Source organism: Arachis hypogaea, chromosome 1, assembly GCF_003086295.3.
Source record: "Arachis hypogaea cultivar Tifrunner chromosome 1, arahy.Tifrunner.gnm2.J5K5, whole genome shotgun sequence".
Lineage (NCBI taxonomy): Eukaryota > Viridiplantae > Streptophyta > Magnoliopsida > Fabales > Fabaceae > Arachis > Arachis hypogaea.
In genome coordinates this window covers 43458244-43473456 of record NC_092036.1, presented here as the reverse complement: position 1 = coordinate 43473456, position 15213 = coordinate 43458244, and the positions used below count along the sequence as shown (strand labels likewise).

The window sequence follows — 15213 nt, the reverse complement described above, 5'->3', positions numbered from 1 at the left end:
ATACATTGCTGGAAAGCCCAAGATGTCTACTTTCCAACGCAATTGAGAGCGTGCCAATTGGGCTTCTGTAGCTCCCGAAAATCCTCTTTGAGTGCAGGATGGTCAGAATCAAATAACATCTTCAGTCCTTTCTCATCCTCTGAATCAGATTTTTGCTCAGGTCCCTCAATTTCAGCCAGAAAATACCTGAAATCATAGAAAAACACACAAACTCATAGATTTTTTCATAAAAACTAATAAAAATATACTAAAAAGTAACTAAAACATATTAAAAACTATGTAAAAACAATGCCAAAAAGTGTATAAATTATCCGCTCATCAAGGTTACTACTTGAACTCTATAGTAGTGAATTGTAGGGGAAGAATGTCAAGGTTATATAAGTTTAGCTGCAAATGCATCAGGAAATGAGCAGAGATTAGACCAAATTCTCGTAGTCAAGGAGTTTTCCAAAGTGTTTTCTGAAGATATTCCTGAATTCTGGCCTCAAGGAGAGATTGAATTTGCGATAGACTTGGTGCCGAAAGTAGGTCCAGTTTTAATTATGCCGTATAGAATGGCTCTGATAGAGCTGGCTGAACTTAATACTCAGTTAGAAGAGCTTATGAATAAGAGGTTCATTTGACGGAGTGTGTCTCCATGGGGAGCGCCAGTTTTATTAATGAAAAAGAAAGATGGAGGGATGCGACTTTATGTGGACTACTGATAGCTGAATAAGGTGATGGTGAAGAACAAGAATCCATTGCCGAGAATCGATGACTTAATGGATCAGTTGCAAAGAGCTAGAGTGTTCTCGAAGATTGATTTGAGGTTAGGTTATCACCAAATAAGGGTGAAGGAGGAGGATATTCAAAAGACTGCTTTCAAAACACGTTATGGTCACTATGAATATACGATGATGTCCTTTGGGTTGACAAATGCACCTGTTATGTTCATGGATTACCTGAACAGAGTATTTTGTCCCTTTTTTAGATAAATTTATGGTGGTGTTCATAGATGACATCTTGGTCTATTTAAAGACGAGAAAGGAGCATGAGGATCACTTGAAGATAGTGTTGCAAATTCTAAACGAGAGAAAACTTTATGCAAATTTGTCGAAGTGTGCATTTTGGAAGGAAGATGTAAAGTTTTTAGGTCCTATTGTGAGTAAAGGAGGAATAACAATGGATACTTTAAAGATTGAAAGGGTGATGGAATAGGAAAGATCGACGTCAGTGACTGAGATTAGGAGTTTCTTGGGATTAGCTGGATACTACTGAAGATTCATTCAAGGATTTTCGCAAATTAGGTTGCCAATGACAAAGCTAACTCGAAAAGATGCACCATTTGTGTAGATGTCTAAATGCGAGGAAAGTTTTTTAAACTTTGAACGAGAAGTTAACTTCAGCACCAGTTTTAATCTTACCCAAACCACACAAACCGTTTGAAGTTTATTGCAATGCCTCGTTAAAAGGCTTGGGTTGTGTGTTAATGCAACACAAAAATGTGGTGGCTTATGCTTCACGTTACCTAAGGCCACATAAAGTGAATAATCCAACTCGTGACTTGGAATTGGCGGCGGTTGTGTTTGTGTTGAAGATTTGGAGGCATTATTTATACAGAGTGAAGTTCAGAGTCTTTTCTGATTACAAGAGTCTCAAGTACATCTTTGATCAGAAAGAGCTAAATATGTGCCAAAGGAGATAGATGGAGTTACTAAAGGATTACGACTTTGAACTGAGTTATTACCCCAGGAAGGCTAATGTTATAGCAGATGCCTTGAATTGGAAGTCATTGACGGTGGCGTGGATGAGGATTAAAGAGAAAGAGTTGGTAAATGAATTTGCAGCACTTAAGTTAGGTATTGGGGAAGTAGACGGGAAGGCTTATTTGAATCAATCGCACATCTTAAGTACATTCAGGATTGAAGTTCAGAGGGCCCAAGAGAACGAGCAAGAGCTACAAAGAATGTTAAGTCAATTGGAAAAAAAGGCAAAGAGAGGTCACCAAGGATGGAAAAGGTATATGGAGATATAAGGGGAGGATTTGTGTGCCGAACGTTGGGAGTTTGAGACAAAAGTTCTTGACGGAGGCTCATACGAGCGGATTCTCTATTCATCTTGAAACCACAAAGATATACCATGATTTAAAGATGTTTTGGTAGCCTGGGAGGAAGGAGAATGTAGCAACACCTGTGTCCAAATGTCTAAGGTGTCAAAAGGTGAAGACAGAGCATCAAAGACCGTCAAAAATGCTACAACCTCTTGAAATTCCTCAAAGGAAGTGGGAAGGTATGGTATGTATTTTGTAACGGGTTTACCAAGAACTCAAGCAGGATTTGATACAGTTTGGGTGATCATGGATCGATTGACCAAGTCCGCTCACTTTCTGCCTTTCCGCGTGAACTTTTCAATAGAAGAATTACCGAGACTGTACGTCAAAGAAATAGTAAGGTTGCACAGTGTATCAATGACTATAGTATCGGATCGAGATCCCCGATTCACATCAAGGTTTTGGAGAGCTTTTCAAAAATCTTTCGGTATGAGACTATCTCTCAACACAGTATATCATCCGCAAACAGATGGTCAATCAAAGAGGACTATTTAGATATTGGAAGATATGCTAAGGGCGTGTGTGTTGGATCAGCCAAGAAGTTGGGATCGTTACCTGCCGTTGGTGGAGTTTTCTTATAACAACAGCTTTCATGCAAGCATTGGGATGGCTCAGTATGAGGCTTTATATGCTAGGATGTGCCAGTCTCCACTGTGTAGGTATAAAGCGGGTGAATCAAGTGTGTTAAGACTGGAATTAATAGCACAGACCACTAAGAAGATCAAGCAAATTTGAGCTAGGATTCTAACTGCGCAAAGTCATTAGAAAAGGTATGCAAATTGACAGAGAAAACCTTTAGAGTTTGGAGAGGGTGAACACGTTTTTCTCAAGGTTACTCTAATAACTGGGTTGGAAGAGAAATTAAGATGAAGAATTTGAACCCGAGATACATTGAACCATTTGAAGTGCTGAGGCGAATCATGCCGGTGGCTTATCAAGTGTCCTTATCGCCACATCTATCTAACCTACATGACATATTCCATGTGTCACAACTCTGTATGTACACACTGGATGTGTCTCATGTGTTAGAGCCTAAATCGGTTTATTTGAAGGAGAACTTAACATTTCGAGTCAAACGAGTAAGGATTGATGACACTAGTGTGAAAATGTTTCATAAAAAAGAAGTATTGTTGGTAAAAGTAGCGTGAAGCAAAGCAGGGATAGAAGGACACAATTGGGAGTTAGAGTCAAAGATGCGAAAGGACTGTCCCGAGTTATTCTCACGTAAAACCTAAATTTTGGAGACAAAATTTCTAATTAGGCCGAGAGGATGTAATAACTAAAAACTTATTAGCTGTTTAATTAGAATAAAATAATAATTTAATTTTTCAAAATAGGTTGAAAAATTTAGAAATATTAATTTGAAAATTTAAAGGTGATATTTGGATTCAGCAAATTTTTCTGAGTGGAAAAATATAATTTTCTGCGAAAAAATGAGAAAAAACATGTACCGGTAATTTAGTCAGTAGTATCGACTTAATTCTATCCAGTACTGCGTATGAGAAAATAAAAACTACAAAAATACTTAAAGAAATATCTAGAATAGAAAACTAAACACTTATTTTAAAGATTTTGGCCCGAGGTTGAGCCAAACAAACTAAAAATGCAAAGCAGTTAGACTGGGCCCAAGCCTAACATATATAAGTTCATTAATGAGGCCATTTCAGCCTCATTCACCACTAAGAGATGGAGAGAGCGTTTGATATAGTGAAGGAGAGAAGAGAAGGATTTACTATTCACCTTCATCTTCTTTTGATCATATCTTGTGATCTGTAGCTCCGATTGGCATGCTATTTACGACCACGTGAAGCTCTCGCCGTGCTCTTCGATTTCATCTAAATAAGGTGGTAGGAAACTTCCAATTTCTTGCCCCGTTCTATCTCCCATATAATTTCATATTTTGGTTATAGGTTTTGAAGAAATTTTTTGTTTTTAATTATTTAGGTGCAAACTAATATTGGATAATTGTTGGGTTTTACGCTAATCTATAGTGGGTAAGACAAGAAAACTCTGTAATCTTGTAGTTTATCATATATGTCCTAGTTTTAATTTTTGGGTATATTGTATGAACTAGCTAGAATGTGAGTTGAATTGGTGAATTGGATTCCTTAGTGTTGAGCTTTTGGTGGTTGAGTCTTGGAAGCTTGTTTGGTGGTGATTTTGTTCTTGGACAAAATTGGCCAAGGTATGGTTTTTGTTTCTTTTAGTTAATATGTAATGTTACGTGAGAATTAGGCTAGTTGCCTTAAGATAGGTTGCATTTGTATGAATGGTTGAATTATTGTTGAGAATTGTAAATGTATGTGCTATGAGAATGTTGAAATAGAAATTGAATGAATTTCCATGATGTTATAGATTGATGACGAATATTAATGAGAATGTGAATGAAATTGGTGTATAATGAATACGATGATTGATGTGTGGAAAACGATCCAACACAAAACTCACCGGCAAGTGTACCGGGTCGCATCAAGTAATAATAACTCACGTGACTGAGGTCGATCCCACAAGGATTGAAGGATTGAGCAATTTTAGTTTAGTGGTTGATTTATTCAAGCGAACAAGAGTTGATTTGGGTGATTTGTAATTGACAGAAGCTAAATTGCATGAATTGTAAAGGGAGAGGGATGAATTGCAGTAAATTAAAGAGAACGGAAAGTAAAAGTGCTAAATCTTAAAGAACAAGTAAAGTAAATGAGAGAAACTTAAAGTGCAAGAAATGTAAATTGCAAAAGCTTAGAGTGTAAGAAATGTAAATTGCTTGAATATTAAAGGGATCAGGGAACTGGGATTGCAGAAATTTAACAAGGAAAAGTAAATTGCAACAACCAGGAAAGTAAAAAGTGAATTGAATTGAAACAGATTTCAAACACAAGAACAAATTGGCTTGAAAAAGCCTCAGCAATTAAACAGAAAGAAAATGCAAGATCTTAGGGGTCAAGAGACTAGAAAACCAAGTCTAGATCTCACTGCCTTCCTTGATCCAATTTCAGGAAACAATTGCAGAAAATTTAAAATCAAACAACAGAAGAACTAAATTCAAATCTCAATTTCTCAAATAGTGCAGTAAATCAAAACAGAGAGAGATCTCAAGGTGAGATTGAGACATAATTTCCTCAATTCTCAACACCGAAGACTCAAGCTAAGTGTGTAGAAAAAGAAAATAAGAAAACCCAGAGGAAGAGAATTCAATTCTCCTTCCCAACTCTTCCCGAAAACTCTAAATCAACAATGAAAAAAATAAAATTGAGCTCTCCAATGAAATCTAGTAAAAAAATCTAAAAAGAAAAGCTCTGTAAACACTAAAAGGAAAGCTACGTAAAAATTCTAAAAAGAAAACTCCCCTTCAAAACTTAAATTCTAAGCTATTTATACACTCTCTTCTAATGATCTTCAAGCCTTGAATTGGGCCCTTGCTCTTGATGGAATTGGTTGACAATAGCCTCTGTTGATTGCTTTTGGTGTTGAGACGAAATCCATTAGCAACTTGGACCTTGGGTATTTAAGTTTGAGTCAACGTTTGAGGCAAACGTTGACTCAAACGTCTTCGTGTGTGGCATTATGCAGCTCGGCCAATTTGTTGTCATCCACGTTTGAGCCAACGTTTGAGGTCAAACGTGAGCTCAAACGTGGCCCTTCCCATGCTACTCTTTTAGCCAACGTTTGGCCTAACGTTTGAGGCAAATGTTGGCGCAAACGTGGCTCATCCAAGGCATCAAACAGGGATGCTCTTCCATGCTAAAATGTAGCCAATGTTTGACCTCACGTTTGAGGCAAACGTTGGCGCAAACGCTGGCTTCTCCTGGATGAAAATTCTTAGCCAGGGTGTGGTTGCACTCTTCCTCACGTTTGAGTCCAAGTTTGAGGTAAACTTGAGCTCAAACGTGAGTCCTTCTTCTTGCCCTTCTCTATCCCCTTTTCTTCAACCTTCTTCCAAGCCTTTTTCCACCTATCATCAATCAACAATTTCATCAAAGCTATGCTATAATCATGAGAGTTCTTCTTCTTCTTGATATATAAGCAATTATTGCACAAAAACTCATGAAAATGCATCAATTCATTCATGGTTGATTGAATCTAAGGAAACATGAAATTCCACCCAAATGGCTTACTTGTGTCTCAAGAAAGTGCATAAAAACCCAATGAAAATCAAAGAAAAAGACTAGTAAAACTAGGCTAAGATGACTTGTCATCAATGATGATTATTGATGTTGATGAGAATTGATGGAAATTAATGAGTATTGGTGTGGGTTAGGTTGGATTGGAAATTGTTGAATGAGTTGATGGGGGTGAGAGTTAAATGATTTAGGTGTTTGAATGCTTGAGAAATGATTGAGGAGTGTTTTGGGTACGGTTGGTTTCACTTTGAGTTGAGTGTTTTGAAAACTAGAGGATTTTGTAAATTTTGGTAGAAACTTATTTTTGACAAACTTGAATGGGACATAACTTGGTTTCCAAATTCCCAAATTTTGTGAAATTTGTTTTAAATAAAAATTGGGTCCGTGTAGTGCCGTTTGAAGGACGGATGAAAAATGATTTTTAACTAAGAAGTTATGCGCGTTTGAAATTTGGTGTAAAAAAACTAAATTCTGCAGCACAACAACTTTTCTAAAAAAATTGAGATATGCGTACGTGAACAGTACGTGCGTACGCGAGTTTGGGCCTCTACTAGTACTCATGCGTATGTGACAAGGGAGAATTTTAAGTTTTCAAGCATTCCTCTAGCTTTCTAAAACTCTGTAACTACTGTTTAGGATTCCCTACCTAGTATTCAGGCTTTGGGACAAGGGAGAGTAATATGAAAGGACTTAAATGGATATTTCTATGATGAGATTAGAGACAGTAATTTAGGCTTGGGAAGTTCTGTGAATAAAATAACTAGAGCAAATTGTCGGAGTGTTGCATTGATAATGAATTGAGAAAAGTGAATGATTGAGGTTGTTGAAACTAATGAGAATGAATGTGATCACTGAGATTGGGTAACATATTACTGACACGCTATAATTGGTAAGTTGCTATGCACCTAGCAAGGACGGTAGTTAATCCTGCTTACGTTGAGATGTGGGGTCTAATGCAATCTCCCACCCGCATCTTTTCTGGTCACAAGAGTGTGCTCGGGTATTATATCCTGTAAGAGTTTTCTAGGGTACTATATTCCAAGGCACAATTTATATACGTGACAGCAAGGCAACATCTCGAGGGGATGTGTCGGGTTGGCAGTTGAACCGACAAGTGATATCACAGCCAATAGGACATGCATTCATCATATGCATTCTTATGGGTTTGTTTGCTTTGTTTACTTGCATTGGGCCAACTTGTATAACATGTTTACTTGCTGATTGAATTGCTTGCAGTATATGCTATTCACTTGTGTTTTACTTGCTTGCATCTATTTGTGTTTTCTGCTTGGAATGAGGAGGTTTGGTAGGCGGTGGTGATAGATCTTATGGAGGATAGGTTGGCGAATATTGTGGGACAGCGGTGTTCTGTAGAATAGAAAATCCTTAAGTTAGATGACTCTTTTTTGTTTAAGATTCTGTTATAAGTTGAATTTTATATCAGTTTGAAGTTCTAGGATTGCCTTTGGCTTCTTGGAACCATATATCTTATTTATTGAGCACTGTTAGAGAACTCCCGATTCTCATACCATATGTTGTTATTTTTCAAATACAGGTCGCAATCCACCTCAGTGAGTTTGCATATGGTGACAGAGCAAAGGATGGTTCGGGTGTTATATTTTGTTATATTACCTCTCACTCTTTTATTGCTATACTTTGATGCCTTAGAGGTGTAAACTTTGAGAGACAGGATGTATCTGTTTTTATCAAAAACTCTATTGTATCATGTTTATCTAGTCGGCCTAAACTATATATATATATATATATATATATATATATATATATATATATATATATATATATATATATATCACTTGTTTATCTTATATTAACTACCTTGTGTATCCTAGAGCTGTTTACAAGGTTTTATATAGTATGTTCAGTTCCTTTCATACCAATGCAGTTTAGTTATCATGAGTGAACGTTTTGCACTTTGTATCTTTGTTTTATACATATCTGGTCTTCTTTTCCTTTATCGGGCTTGATGACGACTTTGAATTCACTATATCAATATAATGAACTCGTCTTTGCCAAGTATACCAAATCATCGTCAAGTAATAACTCACAACAGAGTGAGGTCGAATCCCACTGAGATTGATTAATTGAGCAACTTTAGTTACTGGGTGGTTTAGTCAAGCTAATTAAGAAGAATCGTTGAGTGTAGAAGTCTAAATGACAGAATGATAAATGACTTAAAGATAAAGGAAAGCAGTAAAGTGCAGAAATGTAAATGACAAGAATGTAAAGTGCTGGAACATAAATGGCTGAATTGTAAATGGGGAATGGGTAATAGCAGAAATTAAAGAAAGCTATAAAGAATAGGGAAGATAAGAATAGGGAAATTCATTGGGAGTAGGAGATGTTGCTCTCTTTTGATCAAATCTAGATCATCTCATCTTCAATCATGCAACTCATTGACCTCTTGGCAATCATGATTGATTGAACCCCAATTCCTTGGTGATTTAATCTCTCAATTCTTGATAATCAGCCAATTCTTTGGTCTAATTGCTCATGAAGAAAGATAAGCTTGGTCCTTGATTATGCCATACATCCTCATAGATCCAAGTAGTGGGTGGATTTCATGTCACCATATCCAATCCCAAAACCCAGATCTACTTAAGTGTGAGAAGGGATTTCAACCATGGTTCCATGTTTCCTTTTCCAAGGTTCCCATGAAACCCAATTTGCATTCAACTTCTTTTCCAAGATGATTGAATACTAGACTTGAGAAACGAAATTCCTTCTAGCAAATCAAAGAGAGATTAAAAGAAGAAGAAATTCACTATCATTAATCCATCAAGTACAACAGAGCTCCCTCTCCCAATGAGAGGGAGTTTAGCTACTTATAGCTTAGAGAAAAGTACAAGAGATGGAAGAAGATGAAGTGAAGTGTAAGAGCAAAACTAAACTAATTCCTTCAACTAGCCAACTCTTTTTTTAGTACTCTCAAGGGGTATTTATACTACTCCTATTACTAGAAATGAAAATTACAAAAGGAAAAGAAAATTACAATTGAAAACTAAAGAGAAAAATCATTAAATTGAGGCATGTTCCTGGCATGTGAGTGGCGTGCCACGCTTGGCTTCCAAGTGGCACGCCCCTTTTGTGCAACGGGCTTGGCGTGCCACCCTTGGCTTCCAAGTGGCACGCCCTCTTTTCATCTTCCTTCTTCCTCTGTGGTAAGTATAACTAGCGTGGCACACCCAGAACTGGCGTGCCACGCCCTCAGTAAGTTCCTCATTCATCTCTTTTAGAAAGTATAACTGGCGTGCCACGCCCTTGTTAAGCTCTTCATCCTTCTTCTCAAGTTGCTTAAACTGGTGTGCCACGCCCAGGTCTGGCGTGCCACACCTTCAATAAGATCCTCAATCTCTTCTCTGGAAGGTTGAACTAGCGTGCCACGCCCTTAATAAAGTATGAGTACTCCCCTCTGGCCTAGTAAGCTTGGCATGCCACACCCAGGATTCAAGTGGCACGCCCATGGTGCGAGCAAGGTTGGCGTGCCATGCCCCAAGCATCAAGTGGCACGCCCATTGACATTTTGCCTTGCCGTGCCACGCATAAAGTCCAAGTGGCACGCCTTCAAGGAAGCCTTGTCTCTTCATCTCTGGAAGCTTGTACTGGCGTGCCACGCCTTTGTTGGAGCTTCAATTACCCTCTCTGGTCAAATGAACTGGCGTGCCACGCTCAGACTCAAGTAGCACGCCCATAGTGGTGTTGAAGGCTTACGAGCTTAGCGTGCCACACCTCTAGTATCAAGTGGCATGCCCATTGATTCTTTGACTTAGCGTGCCATGCCTTAAGTCTCAAGTGGCACCCCTGATGAGCGGATAATTTATACGCTTTTTGGCATTGTTCTTTGGTAGTCTTTAGTATGTTTTCGTTACTTTTTAGTATATTTTTATTAGTTTTTATGCAAAAATCACATTTCTGGACTTTACTATGAGTTAGTGTGTTTTTCTATGATTTCAGGTATTTTCTGGCTGAAATTGAGGGACTTGAGCAAAAATCTGATTTAGAGGCTAAGAAAGGACTGCAGATGTTGTTGGATTCTGACATCCTTACACTCGAAGTGGATTTTCTGGAGTTACAAAAGCCCAATTGGCATGCTCATAATTGCGTTGGAAAGAAGACATCTTGGGCTTTCCAGCAATGTTTAATAGTCCATTCTTTGTCCGAGATTTGATGGCCCAAATTGGCGTCCAAACGCCCACCAGAGACCCTTTTCTGGCGTAAAACGCCGGAACTGGCACCAGAACTGGAGTTAAACGCCCAAACTGACATCCAAGCTGGTGTTTAACTCCAAAAGTGGCCTATGCACGTGAAAGCTTCAAAGCTCAGCCCAAGCACACACCAAGTGGGCCCCAAAAGTGGATTTCTGCACTATCTACACTTAGTTACTCATTTTCTATAAACCAAGTTTACTAGTTTAGTATAAATAGCACTTTCTACTATTGTATTCGGAGTCTTTGACCTTTTGGGAGTTCTTCGAACCCTTTTTGGAGGCTGGCCATTCGGCCATGCCTAGACCATTTTTCTCTTATGTATTTTTAATGGTGGTGTTTCTACACCTCATAGATTAAGGTGAGGAGCTCTGCTGTTACTAATGAATTAATGCAAGTACTACTACCTTTCTTTCAATTCACGCCTACTTCTTCTCCAAGATATACCCTCGTACTTAATTCAGTTAAGTCAGAATGAAAGGGTGACCCGTGACAATCACCCACTATCTTCGTCACTCGCTTTACCAAGATCCGCGTGCCTGACAACCACAAGCGGTCTACATAATGTTCAACGTAGTCATTGGACGATAGCCGGAGTATATTCTCTTGGGTCTCTGATCCGCGATTCGCATCGTCTCTCCTAACAACAGAGCATCCGAATCTAAGATTAGAACCTTCGTGGTATAGGCTAGAACCAATAGCCAGCATTCCTGAGATCCGAAAAGTCTAAACCTTGCCTGTGGTATTTCGAGTAGGATCTGGGAAGGGATGACTGTGAAGAGCTTCAAACTCATGACTGTTGGACGCAGTGACAGTGTGCAAAAGGATCAAGGGATCCTATTCCAACGCAAGTGAGAACCGACAGATGATTAGCCATGTGGTAGCTGTGCCTGGTATTTTTCATCCGAGACGAGAAATCCGACAGTTGATTAGCCGTGCAGAAACCGTAGCCGGACCATTTTCACTGAGAGGATCATACAGCTTGCCATGGAAGGGAGGATGCATGATTGGACGAATATAATAGAAAAGCAGAGGTTCAGAAGCAACAACGCATCTCTAAACGCTTATCTGAAATTCCCACCAATGAATTACATAAGTATCTCTATGTTATTTTCCGTTTTATTTATCTTTTAATTATTAAAACCTCATAACCATTTGAATCCGCCTGACTGAGATTTACAAGATGACCATAGCTTGCTTCAAGCCGTCAATCTCCGCGAGATCGACCCTTACTCAGGTAAGGTATTACTTGGACGACCCAGTGCACTTGGTGGTTAGTTGTGCGGAGTTGTGAACAGTGTGATCACAATTTCGTGTACCAAATTTTTGGCGCTGTTGCCAGGGATTATTCAAATTCGGACAACTGACGGTTCATCTTGTTGCTTAGATTGGGTAATTTTATTTTACGTTTAAGCTTTTTATTTTTATTTTCGAAAAAAATACAAAAAATTAATAAAACCATAAAAACCAAAAAAAATTTGTGTTTCTTGTTTGAGTCTAGTGTAAAATTTTAAGTTTGGTGTCAATTGCATGCTTTAATTTTTCTTAATTTTTGAAAACATATGCATTGTGTTCTTCATTGATCTTCAAGTTGTTCTTGATGATTTTCCTTGTTCTGATCTTTAAATTCTCCTATTTTGTGTCTTTTCTTATTTTTCATATGCATTTTCAAATCCATAAGGTCTAAACATTAAAAATTTCTAAGTTTGGTGTCTTGCATGTCTTTCTTTTCTAAAAAAATTTTCAAAAATATGTCCTTGATGTTCATCATGATCTTCAAAGTGTTCTTGGTGTTCATCTTGACATTCAAAGTGTCCTTGCATGCATTACTTGTTTTGATCTTGCATTTTTATGTTTTATTTCATTTGGTTTTTTTTCTCTCTCTCTTCATTAAAAATTCAAAAATCAAAAAAATCAAAAATATCTCTTTTTGAGTAAATAATACAAAGAAATGAAGATTCAGAACATACAACAAAGGAATCACAGAGAAAAAGCTGGGCGTTTAGATAAACGCCAATAAGAAAGGAATTCTGGCGTTAAACGCCAGCCAGGGTATCTGGCTGGGCGTTAAACGCCCAAAGAGGTAGCATTCTGGGCGTTAAACGCCAGAATGGATTGCATCCTGGGTGTTTAATGCCAGGATGACACAGGGGAGGTAATTTTGTTTCAAATTCAAATTGTTTTAAAATTTTCATGTTTTAGTTCATAATTTTAAAATCTTATCTTTCCACATTTTCAAAAATCCTTGCTAACAATTAATGTTTTGATTCAAAAATTTCAAGTTTGTTACTTTCTTGTTAAGAAAGGATCAATCTTTAAATTCTAGAATCATATCTTTTAGTTTCTTGTTAGTCAAGTCGTCAATTTTAAAAATCAAATCTTTTTCAATCATATCTTTTCAGTCATATCTTTTTAAAATCATATCTTTTTCAGTCAAATCTTTTTCAATCATATCTTTTTAAATTTTGATTTCAAAATCTTTTCTCTAACTTCTTATCTTTTCAAAATTATTTTCAAATCTTTTTCAACTAATTACTATTTCTTATCTTTTTCAAAATCACTTGACCACTTTTCAAGTTCCAATTTTCGAAAATTACTAACCACTTTTTCAAAAATCTTTTTTTTATTAACTAATTATTTTAGTTTTTAATTTTCGAAAAACTCTCTCTCTCTCATCTCTTTCTATTTATTTGCTAACACTTCTCTTCTACTTATAATTTGAACCCTCTCTCTCCCTCTGTGTTCGAAATTCTTCTTATTCTCTCTCTACCTCATTCCTCTATTCTTCTTTTCTTCTGACACATCAAAGAATCTCTATACTGTGACATAAAGGATTCCACTACTCCCTTTTGTTCTCTTCTTTTTCATATGAGCAGAAACAGGGACAAAAACATTCTTGTTGAAGCTAATCCTGAACCTAAAAGGACTCTAAAGAAGAAGCTATGAGAAGCTAAAGCACAACACTCCGGAGAGGACCTTACAGAGAATTTCAAAAAAGAAGCAGACATGGCAGCCGAACCTAACAACAGTGCTAGAGATGCAAGGAAGATGCTTGGTGACTATACTGCACCAACTTCCAACTTCTATGGAAGAAGCATCTCAATTCCTGCCATTAGAGCAAACAACTTTGAGCTTAAGCCTCAATTAGTTTCTCTAATGCGGCTGAATTGCAAGTTTCATTGACTTCCATCGAAAGATCCTCATCAGTTCTTAGCTGAATTCTTGCAAATTTGTGATACTGTCAAGACCAATGGGGTTGATCCCGAGGTCTACAGACTAATGCTTTTCCCTTTTGCTGTAAGAGACAGAGCTAGGATATGGTTGGACTCACAACCTAGAGAAAGCCTGAACTCTTGGGACAAGTTGTTCAATGCTTTCTTGACCAAATTCTTTCCACCTCAAAAGATGAGCAAGCTTAGAGTGGAAGTCCAAATCTTCAAACAGAAGGAAGGTGAATCCCTCTATGAAGCTTGGAAAAGATACAAGCAATTAACCAAAAGGTGTCCTTCTGACATGCTTCCAGAATGGAGCATCATATGCATAGTCTATGATGGTCTGTTTGAATTATCTAAGATGTCATTGGACCATTCTGCTGGTGGATCTCTTCATCTGAAAACCCCTGCAGAAGCCCAGGAACTCATTGAGATGGTTGCAAATAACCAGTTCATGTACACTTCTGAAAGAAATCCTGTGAATAATGGGATGACTCAGAAGAAAGGAGTTCTTGAGATTGACACTCTGAATGCCATATTGGCTCAGAACAAAATATTGAGTCAGCAAGTTAATATGATTTCTCAGAGTCTGACTGGATTGCAAGCTGCATCCGACAGTACTAAAGAAGCCTTCTCTGAAGGAGAAGCTTATGACCTTGAGAATCCTGCAATGGAAGAGGTGAATTACATGGGAGAAGTATATGGAAACACCTATAATCCTTCATGGAGAAATCATCCAAATGTCTCATGGAAGGATCAACAGAAGCCTTAACAAGGCTTCAATAATAACGATGGTGGAAGAAATAGGTTTGGCAATAGCAAGTCTTTTCTATCATCTTCTCAGTAACAGACAGAGAATTCTGAGCAGAGCCTCTCTGGCTTAGCAAATATAGTCTCTGATCTATCTAAAACCACACTCAGTTTCATGAATGAAACAAGGTCCTCCATCAGAAATTTGGAGGCACAAGTGGGTCAGTTGAGTAAAAGAGTTACTGAAACTCCTCCTAGTACTCTCCCAATCAATACAGAAGAGAATCCCAAAAGAGAGTGCAAGGCCATAACTATAACCATAATGGCCAAACCTGGAGAGAGTAAAAAGGCAGTGATTCCCAGTGAGGAAGACCTCAAGGGACATCCACTGACCAATAAGCATTTCCCTATTGAGGAACCAAAGGAATCTGAGGCTCCTACAAAGACCATAGAGATTCCACTGAACTTACTATTGTCATTCATGAGCTCTGATGAATATTCTTCCTCTAAAGAGGACGAAGACACTATTGAAGAGCAAATTGCTCAGTATCTAGGAGCAATCATAAAGCTGAATGCCAAGTTATTTGGTAATGAGACTTGGGAGGATGAACCTCCATTGCTCATCAATGAACTGAATACATGGATTCAGCAAACATTGCCTCAAAAGAAACTGGATCCCGAAAAGTTCTTAATACCTTACATGGATCCATGACCTTTGAAAAGGTTCTGTGTGACATGGGGTCAGGTATTAACCTCATGCCACTCTCTGTAATGGAGAAACTAGGGATCTTTGAGGTACAAGCTGCAAGAATCTCACTAGA

General features: G+C 37.9%; 1 non-coding gene across 1 annotated transcript; it reads right to left on the bottom strand.

The window, feature by feature from the left end:
• Positions 1-13841: 13841 nt before the first annotated feature.
• On the bottom strand, positions 13842-13949 carry LOC112715986 (small nucleolar RNA R71). Its single transcript, XR_003160122.1, has one exon. It is a non-coding gene; the product is annotated as a small nucleolar RNA R71 (small nucleolar RNA).
• Positions 13950-15213: the final 1264 nt, after the last annotated feature.